Source organism: Saccoglossus kowalevskii, chromosome 16 (assembly GCF_978046115.1).
Source record: "Saccoglossus kowalevskii chromosome 16, keSacKowa6.1, whole genome shotgun sequence".
NCBI classification, from domain to species: domain Eukaryota; kingdom Metazoa; phylum Hemichordata; class Enteropneusta; family Harrimaniidae; genus Saccoglossus; species Saccoglossus kowalevskii.
The window spans coordinates 25,898,190-25,907,588 of NC_140656.1; positions in this window are offsets into that span (position 1 = coordinate 25,898,190).

The window sequence follows — 9,399 nt, forward strand, 5'->3', positions numbered from 1 at the left end:
GTACCAAACAGTACATTAAGTGGCTCAAAGCTTGGTTTGTAACACGTACACATGTACCAAACAGTACAGTAAGTGGCTCAAAATTTGGATTGTACCACATATGTACCAACCAGTGCATTCGGTAGCTCAGTTTGGGATGTAACACACATGTACCAAACAGTACATTCAGTGGCTCAAAGTTTGGTTTGTAGCAAATAGGTTCTAACCAGTACATTCAGTGACATCAAAGTTTGGTTTGTAGCACATATGTACTAACCAGTACATTCAGTGGCTAAATGTTTGGTTTGTAACACATATGTACGAAAGAGTACATTCAGTGGCTCAAAGTTTGATTTGTAGTGCACATGGCCCAAACAGTACATTCAGTGGCTCAAACTTTGTTTTGTAACACATATGTATGAAACAGTGCATTCAGTGGCTCAAAGTTTGGTTTGTAACACACATGTACCAAACAGTGCATTCAGTGGCTCAAAGTTTGGTTTGTAACACACATGTACCAAACAGTACATTCAGTGGCTCAAAGTTTGGTTTGTAACACACATGAACCAAACAGTACATTCAGTGGCTCAAAGTTTGGTTTGTAACACACATGTACCAAACAGTACATTCAGTGGCTCAAAGTTTGGTTTGTAACACGTACACATGTACCAAACAGTACAGTAAGTGGCTCAAAATTTGGATTGTACCACATATGTACCAACCAGTGCATTCGGTAGCTCAGTTTGGTATGTAACACACATGTACCAAACAGTACATTCAGTGGCTCAAAGTTTGGTTTGTAGCAAATAGGTACTAACCAGTACATTCAGTGACATCAAAGTTTGGTTTGTGGCACATATGTACTAACCAGTACATTCAGTGGCTAAATGTTTGGTTTGTAACACATATGTACCAAACAGTGCATTCAGTGGCTCAAAGTTTGGTTTGTAACATACATGTACCAAACAGTACATTCAGTGGCTCAAAGTTTGGTTTGTAACACACATGTACCAAACAGTACATTCAGTGGCTCAAAGTTTGGTTTGTAACACACATGTACCAACCAGTACATTCAGTGGCTCAAAGTTTGGTTTGTACTGCATATGTACCAAACAGTACATTAAGTGGCTCAAAGCTTGGTTTGTAACACGTACACATGTACCAAACAGTACAGTAAGTGGCTCAAAATTTGGATTGTACCACATATGTACCAACCAGTGCATTCGGTAGCTCAGTTTGGCATGTAACACACATGTACCAAACAGTACATTCAGTGGCTCAAAGTTTGGTTTGTAGCAAATAGGTACTAACCAGTACATTCAGTGACATCAAAGTTTGGTTTGTAGCACATATGTACTAACCAGTACATTCAGTGGCTAAATGTTTGGTTTGTAACACATATGTACGAAAGAGTACATTCAGTGGCTCAAAGTTTGATTTGTAGTGCACATGGCCCAAACAGTACATTCAGTGGCTCAAACTTTGTTTTGTAACACATATGTATGAAACAGTACATTCAGTGGCTCAAAGTTTGGTTTGTAGTGCACGTGGCTCAAAGTTTGGTTTGTAACACATATGTACTAACCAGTACATTCAGTGGCTCAAAGTTTGGTTTGTAGTGCACATGGCCCAAACGGTGCATTCAGTGGCTCAAAGTTGGTTTGTAGTGCACATGGTCCAAACAGTGGATTCAGTGGCTCGACGTTTGGTTTTTAGCACATATGTACCAACCAGTACATTCAGTGGCTCGACGTTTGGTTTGTAGCACGTACACATGTACCAAACAGTACATTAAGTGGCTCAAAGTTTGGATTGTACTACATATGTACCAACCAGTGCATTCAGTAGCTCAAAGTTTTGTTTGTAACACATATGTACCAAACAGTACATTCAGTGGCTCAAAGTTTGTTTTGTAACACATATGTATGAAACAGTACATTCAGTGGCTCAAAACTTTGTTTGTAACACGTACACATGTACCAAACAGTACATTAAGTGGCTCAAAGTTTGAATTGTACCACATATGTACCAACCAGTGCATTCGGTAGCTCAAAGTTTTGTTTGTAACACATATGTACCAAACAGTACATTCAGTGGCTCAAAGTTTGATTTGTAGTGCACATGGCCCAAACATTACATTCAGTGGCTCAAAGTTTGGTTTGTAACAAATATGAATCAAACAGTACATTCAGTGGCTCAAAGTTTGGTTTGTAACACACATGTACCAAACAGTACATTCGGTAGCTTAGTTTGGTTTGTAACACACATGTACCAAACAGTACATTCAGTGGCTCAAAGTTTGGTTTGTAACACACATGTACCAAACAGTACATTCAGTGGCTCAAAGTTTGGTTTGTAACACACATGTACCAAACAGTACATTCAGTGGCTCAAAGTTTGGTTTGTAACACACATGTACCAACCAGTACATTCAGTGGCTCAAAGTTTGGTTTGTACCGCATATGTACCAAACAGTACATTAAGTGGCTCAGAGCTTGGTTTGTAACACGTACACATGTACCAAACAGTACAGTAAGTGGCTCAAAATTTGGATTGTACCAGATATGTACCAACCAGTGCATTCGGTAGCTCAAAGTTTTGTTTGTAACACATATGTACCAAACAGTACATTCAGTGGCTCAAAGTTTGGTTTGTAGCAAATAGGTACTAACCAGTACATTCAGTGACATCAAAGTTTGGTTTGTAGCACATATGTACTAACCAGTACATTCAGTGGCTAAATGTTTGGTTTGTAACACATATGTACGAAAGAGTACATTCAGTGGCTCAAAGTTTGATTTGTAGTGCACATGGCCCAAACAGTACATTCAGTGGCTCAAACTTTGTTTTGTAACACATATGTACTAACCAGTACATTCAGTGGCTCAAAGTTTGGTTTGTAGTGCACATGGCCCAAACGGTGCATTCAGTGGCTCAAAGTTGGTTTGTAGTGCACATGGGCCAAACAGTGGATTCAGTGGCTCGACGTTTGGTTTTTAGCACATATGTACCAATCAGTACATTTAGTGTCTCAATGTTTGGTTTAGTTTACAGCACATATGTACCAACCAGTACATTGTGGCTCAAAGTTTGGTTTGTAGCACGTACACATGTACCAAATAGTACATTAAGTGGCTCAAAGTTTGGATTGTACCACATATGTACCAACCAGTGCATTCAGTAGCTCAAAGTTTTGTTTGTAACACATATGTACCAAACAGTACATTCAGTGGCTCAAAGTTTGATTTGTAGTGCACATGGCCCAAACTTTACATTCAGTGGCTCAAAGTTTGGTTTGTAACAAATATGAATCAAACAGTACATTCAGTGGCTCAAAGTTTGGTTTGTAGCACATATGTAGTAACCTGTACATTCAGTGGCTTAAAGTTTGATTTGTAACACATATGTACGAAACAGTACATTCAGTGGCTCAAAGTTTGGTTTGTAACACATATGTACTAACCAGTACATTCAGTGGCTCAAAGTTTGGTTTGTAACACATATGTACCAAACAATACATTCAGTGTCTCAAAGTTTGGTTTGTAATGCACATGGCCCAACAGTGCATTCAGTGGCTCAAAGTTTGGTTTGTAACACACATGTACCAAACAGTACATTCAGTGGCTCAAAGTTTGGTTTGTAACACACATGTACCAAACAGTACATTCAGTGGCTCAAAGTTTGTTTTGTAACACACATGTACCAAACAGTACATTCAGTGGCTCAAAGTTTGGTTTGTAACACACATGTACCAAACAGTACATTCAGTGGCTCAAAGTTTGGTTTGTAACACACATGTACAAAACAGTGCATTCAGTGGCTCAAAGTTTGGTTTGTAACACACATGTACCAAACAGTACATTCAATGGCTCAAAGTTTGGTTTGTAACACACATGTACCAAACAGTGCATTCAGTGGCTCAAAGTTTGGTTTGTAACACACATGTACCAAACAGTACATTCAGTGGCTCAAAGTTTGGTTTGTAGCACATATGTACTAACCAGTACATTCAGTGGCTAAATGTTTGGTTTGTAACACATATGTACGAAAGAGTACATTCAGTGGCTCAAAGTTTGATTTGTAGTGCACATGGCCCAAACAGTACATTCAGTGGCTCAAAGTTTGTTTTGTAACACATATGTATGAAACAGTACATTCAGTGGCTCAAAGTTTGGTTTGTAGTGCACATGACCAAAACGGTACATTCAGTGGCTCAAAGTTTGGTTTGTAACACACATGTACCAAACAGTACATTCAGTGGCTCAAAGTTTGGTTTGTAACACATATGTACTAACCAGTACATTCAGTGGCTCAAAGTTTGGTTTGTAGTGCACATGGCCCAAACGGTGCATTCAGTGGCTCAAAGTTGGTTTGTAGTGCACATGGTCCAAACAGTGGATTCAGTGGCTCGACGTTTGGTTTTTAGGACATATGTAACAACCAGTACATTCAGTGGCTCGACATTTGGTTTGTAGCACGTACACATGTACCAAACAGTACATTAAGTGGCTCAAAGTTTGGATTGTACTACATATGTACCAACCAGTGCATTCAGTAGCTCAAAGTTTTGTTTGTAACACATATGTACCAAACAGTACATTCAGTGGCTCAAAGTTTGTTTTGTAACACATATGTATGAAACAGTACATTCAGTGGCTCAAAACTTTGTTTGTAACACGTACACATGTACCAAACAGTACATTAAGTGGCTCAAAGTTTGAATTGTACCACATATGTACCAACCAGTGCATTCGGTAGCTCAAAGTTTTGTTTGTAACACATATGTACCAAACAGTACATTCAGTGGCTCAAAGTTTGATTTGTAGTGCACATGGCCCAAACATTACATTCAGTGGCTCAAAGTTTGGTTTGTAACAAATATGAATCAAACAGTACATTCAGTGGCTCAAAGTTTGGTTTGTAGCACATATGTAGTAACCTGTACATTCAGTGGCTTAAAGTTTGTTTTGTATCACATATGTACGAAACAGTACATTCAGTGGCTCAAAGTTTGGTTTGTAACACATATGTACTAACCAGTACATTCAGTGGCTCAAAGTTTGGTTTGTAACACATATGTACCAAACAATACATTCAGTGTCTCAAAGTTTGGTTTGTAATGCACATGGCCCAACAGTGCATTCAGTGGCTCAAAGTTTGGTTTGTAACACACATGTACCAAACAGTACATTCAGTGGCTCAAAGTTTGGTTTGTAACACACATGTACCAAACAGTACATTCAGTGGCTCAAAGTTTGTTTTGTAACACACATGTACCAAACAGTACATTCAGTGGCTCAAAGTTTGGTTTGTAACACACATGTACCAAACAGTACATTCAGTGGCTCAAAGTTTGGTTTGTAACACACATGTACCAAACAGTACATTCAGTGGCTCAAAGTTTGGTTTGTAACACACATGTACCAAACAGTACATTCAGTGGCTCAAAGTTTGGTTTGTAACACACATGTACCAAACAGTACATTCAGTGACATCAAAGTTTGGTTTGTAGCACATATGTACTAACCAGTACATTCAGTGGCTAAATGTTTGGTTTGTAACACATATGTACGAAAGAGTACATTCAGTGGCTCAAAGTTTGATTTGTAGTGCACATGGCCCAAACAGTACATTCAGTGGCTCAAACTTTGTTTTGTAACACATATGTACTAACCAGTACATTCAGTGGCTCAAAGTTTGGTTTGTAGTGCACATGGCCCAAACGGTGCATTCAGTGGCTCAAAGTTGGTTTGTAGTGCACATGGGCCAAACAGTGGATTCAGTGGCTCGACGTTTGGTTTTTAGCACATATGTACCAATCAGTACATTTAGTGTCTCAATGTTTGGTTTAGTTTACAGCACATATGTACCAACCAGTACATTGTGGCTCAAAGTTTGGTTTGTAGCACGTACACATGTACCAAATAGTACATTAAGTGGCTCAAAGTTTGGATTGTACCACATATGTACCAACCAGTGCATTCAGTAGCTCAAAGTTTTGTTTGTAACACATATGTACCAAACAGTACATTCAGTGGCTCAAAGTTTGATTTGTAGTGCACATGGCCCAAACTTTACATTCAGTGGCTCAAAGTTTGGTTTGTAACAAATATGAATCAAACAGTACATTCAGTGGCTCAAAGTTTGGTTTGTAGCACATATGTAGTAACCTGTACATTCAGTGGCTTAAAGTTTGATTTGTAACACATATGTACGAAACAGTACATTCAGTGGCTCAAAGTTTGGTTTGTAACACATATGTACTAACCAGTACATTCAGTGGCTCAAAGTTTGGTTTGTAACACATATGTACCAAACAATACATTCAGTGTCTCAAAGTTTGGTTTGTAATGCACATGGCCCAACAGTGCATTCAGTGGCTCAAAGTTTGGTTTGTAACACACATGTACCAAACAGTACATTCAGTGGCTCAAAGTTTGGTTTGTAACACACATGTACCAAACAGTACATTCAGTGGCTCAAAGTTTGTTTTGTAACACACATGTACCAAACAGTACATTCAGTGGCTCAAAGTTTGGTTTGTAACACACATGTACCAAACAGTACATTCAGTGGCTCAAAGTTTGGTTTGTAACACACATGTACAAAACAGTGCATTCAGTGGCTCAAAGTTTGGTTTGTAACACACATGTACCAAACAGTACATTCAATGGCTCAAAGTTTGGTTTGTAACACACATGTACCAAACAGTGCATTCAGTGGCTCAAAGTTTGGTTTGTAACACACATGTACCAAACAGTACATTCAGTGGCTCAAAGTTTGGTTTGTAGCACATATGTACTAACCAGTACATTCAGTGGCTAAATGTTTGGTTTGTAACACATATGTACGAAAGAGTACATTCAGTGGCTCAAAGTTTGATTTGTAGTGCACATGGCCCAAACAGTACATTCAGTGGCTCAAAGTTTGTTTTGTAACACATATGTATGAAACAGTACATTCAGTGGCTCAAAGTTTGGTTTGTAGTGCACATGACCAAAACGGTACATTCAGTGGCTCAAAGTTTGGTTTGTAACACACATGTACCAAACAGTACATTCAGTGGCTCAAAGTTTGGTTTGTAACACATATGTACTAACCAGTACATTCAGTGGCTCAAAGTTTGGTTTGTAGTGCACATGGCCCAAACGGTGCATTCAGTGGCTCAAAGTTGGTTTGTAGTGCACATGGTCCAAACAGTGGATTCAGTGGCTCGACGTTTGGTTTTTAGCACATATGTAACAACCAGTACATTCAGTGGCTCGACGTTTGGTTTGTAGCACGTACACATGTACCAAACAGTACATTAAGTGGCTCAAAGTTTGGATTGTACTACATATGTACCAACCAGTGCATTCAGTAGCTCAAAGTTTTGTTTGTAACACATATGTACCAAACAGTACATTCAGTGGCTCAAAGTTTGTTTTGTAACACATATGTATGAAACAGTACATTCAGTGGCTCAAAACTTTGTTTGTAACACGTACACATGTACCAAACAGTACATTAAGTGGCTCAAAGTTTGAATTGTACCACATATGTACCAACCAGTGCATTCGGTAGCTCAAAGTTTTGTTTGTAACACATATGTACCAAACAGTACATTCAGTGGCTCAAAGTTTGATTTGTAGTGCACATGGCCCAAACATTACATTCAGTGGCTCAAAGTTTGGTTTGTAACAAATATGAATCAAACAGTACATTCAGTGGCTCAAAGTTTGGTTTGTAGCACATATGTAGTAACCTGTACATTCAGTGGCTTAAAGTTTGTTTTGTATCACATATGTACGAAACAGTACATTCAGTGGCTCAAAGTTTGGTTTGTAACACATATGTACTAACCAGTACATTCAGTGGCTCAAAGTTTGGTTTGTAACACATATGTACCAAACAATACATTCAGTGTCTCAAAGTTTGGTTTGTAATGCACATGGCCCAACAGTGCATTCAGTGGCTCAAAGTTTGGTTTGTAACACACATGTACCAAACAGTACATTCAGTGGCTCAAAGTTTGGTTTGTAACACACATGTACCAAACAGTACATTCAGTGGCTCAAAGTTTGTTTTGTAACACACATGTACCAAACAGTACATTCAGTGGCTCAAAGTTTGGTTTGTAACACACATGTACCAAACAGTACATTCAGTGGCTCAAAGTTTGGTTTGTAACACACATGTACCAAACAGTACATTCAGTGGCTCAAAGTTTGGTTTGTAACACACATGTACCAAACAGTACATTCAGTGGCTCAAAGTTTGGTTTGTAACACACATGTACCAAACAGTACATTCAGTGTCTCAAAGTTTGGTTTGTAACACACATGTACCAAACAGTACATTCAGTGGCTCAAAGTTTGGTTTGTAACACACATGTACCAAACAGTACATTCAGTGGCTCAAAGCTTGGTTTGTAACACACATGTACCAAACAGTACATTCAGTGGCTCAAAGTTTGGTTTGTAACACACATGTACCAAACAGTGCATTCAGTGGCTCAAAGTTTGGTTTGTAACACACATGTACCAAACAGTACATTCAGTGGCTCAAAGTTTGGTTTGTAACACACATGTACTAACCAGTACATTCAGTGACATCAAAGTTTGGTTTGTAGCACATATGTACTAACCAGTACATTCAGTGGCTAAATGTTTGGTTTGTAACACATATGTACGAAAGAGTACATTCAGTGGCTCAAAGTTTGATTTGTAGTGCACATGGCCCAAACAGTACATTCAGTGGCTCAAAGTTTGTTTTGTAACACATATGTATGAAACAGTACATTCAGTGGCTCAAAGTTTGGTTTGTAGTGCACATGACCAAAACGGTACATTCAGTGGCTCAAAGTTTGGTTTGTAACACACATGTAACAAACAGTACATTCAGTGGCTCAAAGTTTGGTTTGTAACACACATGTACCAAACAGTACATTCAGTGTCTCAAAGTTTGGTTTGTAACACACATGTACCAAACAGTACATTCAGTGGCTCAAAGTTTGGTTTGTAACACACATGTACCAAACAGTACATTCAGTGGCTCAAAGCTTGGTTTGTAACACACATGTACCAAACAGTACATTCAGTGGCTCAAAGTTTGGTTTGTAACACACATGTACCAAACAGTGCATTCAGTGGCTCAAAGTTTGGTTTGTAACACACATGTACCAGACAGTACATTCAGTGGCTCAAAGTTTGGTTTGTAACACACATGTACCAAACAGTGCATTCAGTGGCTCAAAGTTTGGTTTGTAACACACATGTACCAAACAGTACATTCAGTGGCTCAAAGTTTGGTTTGTAGCAAATAGGTACTAACCAGTACATTCAGTGGCTAAATGTTTGGTTTGTAACACATATGTACGAAAGAGTACATTCAGTGGCTCAATGTTTGATTTGTAGTGAACATGGCCCAAACAGTACATTC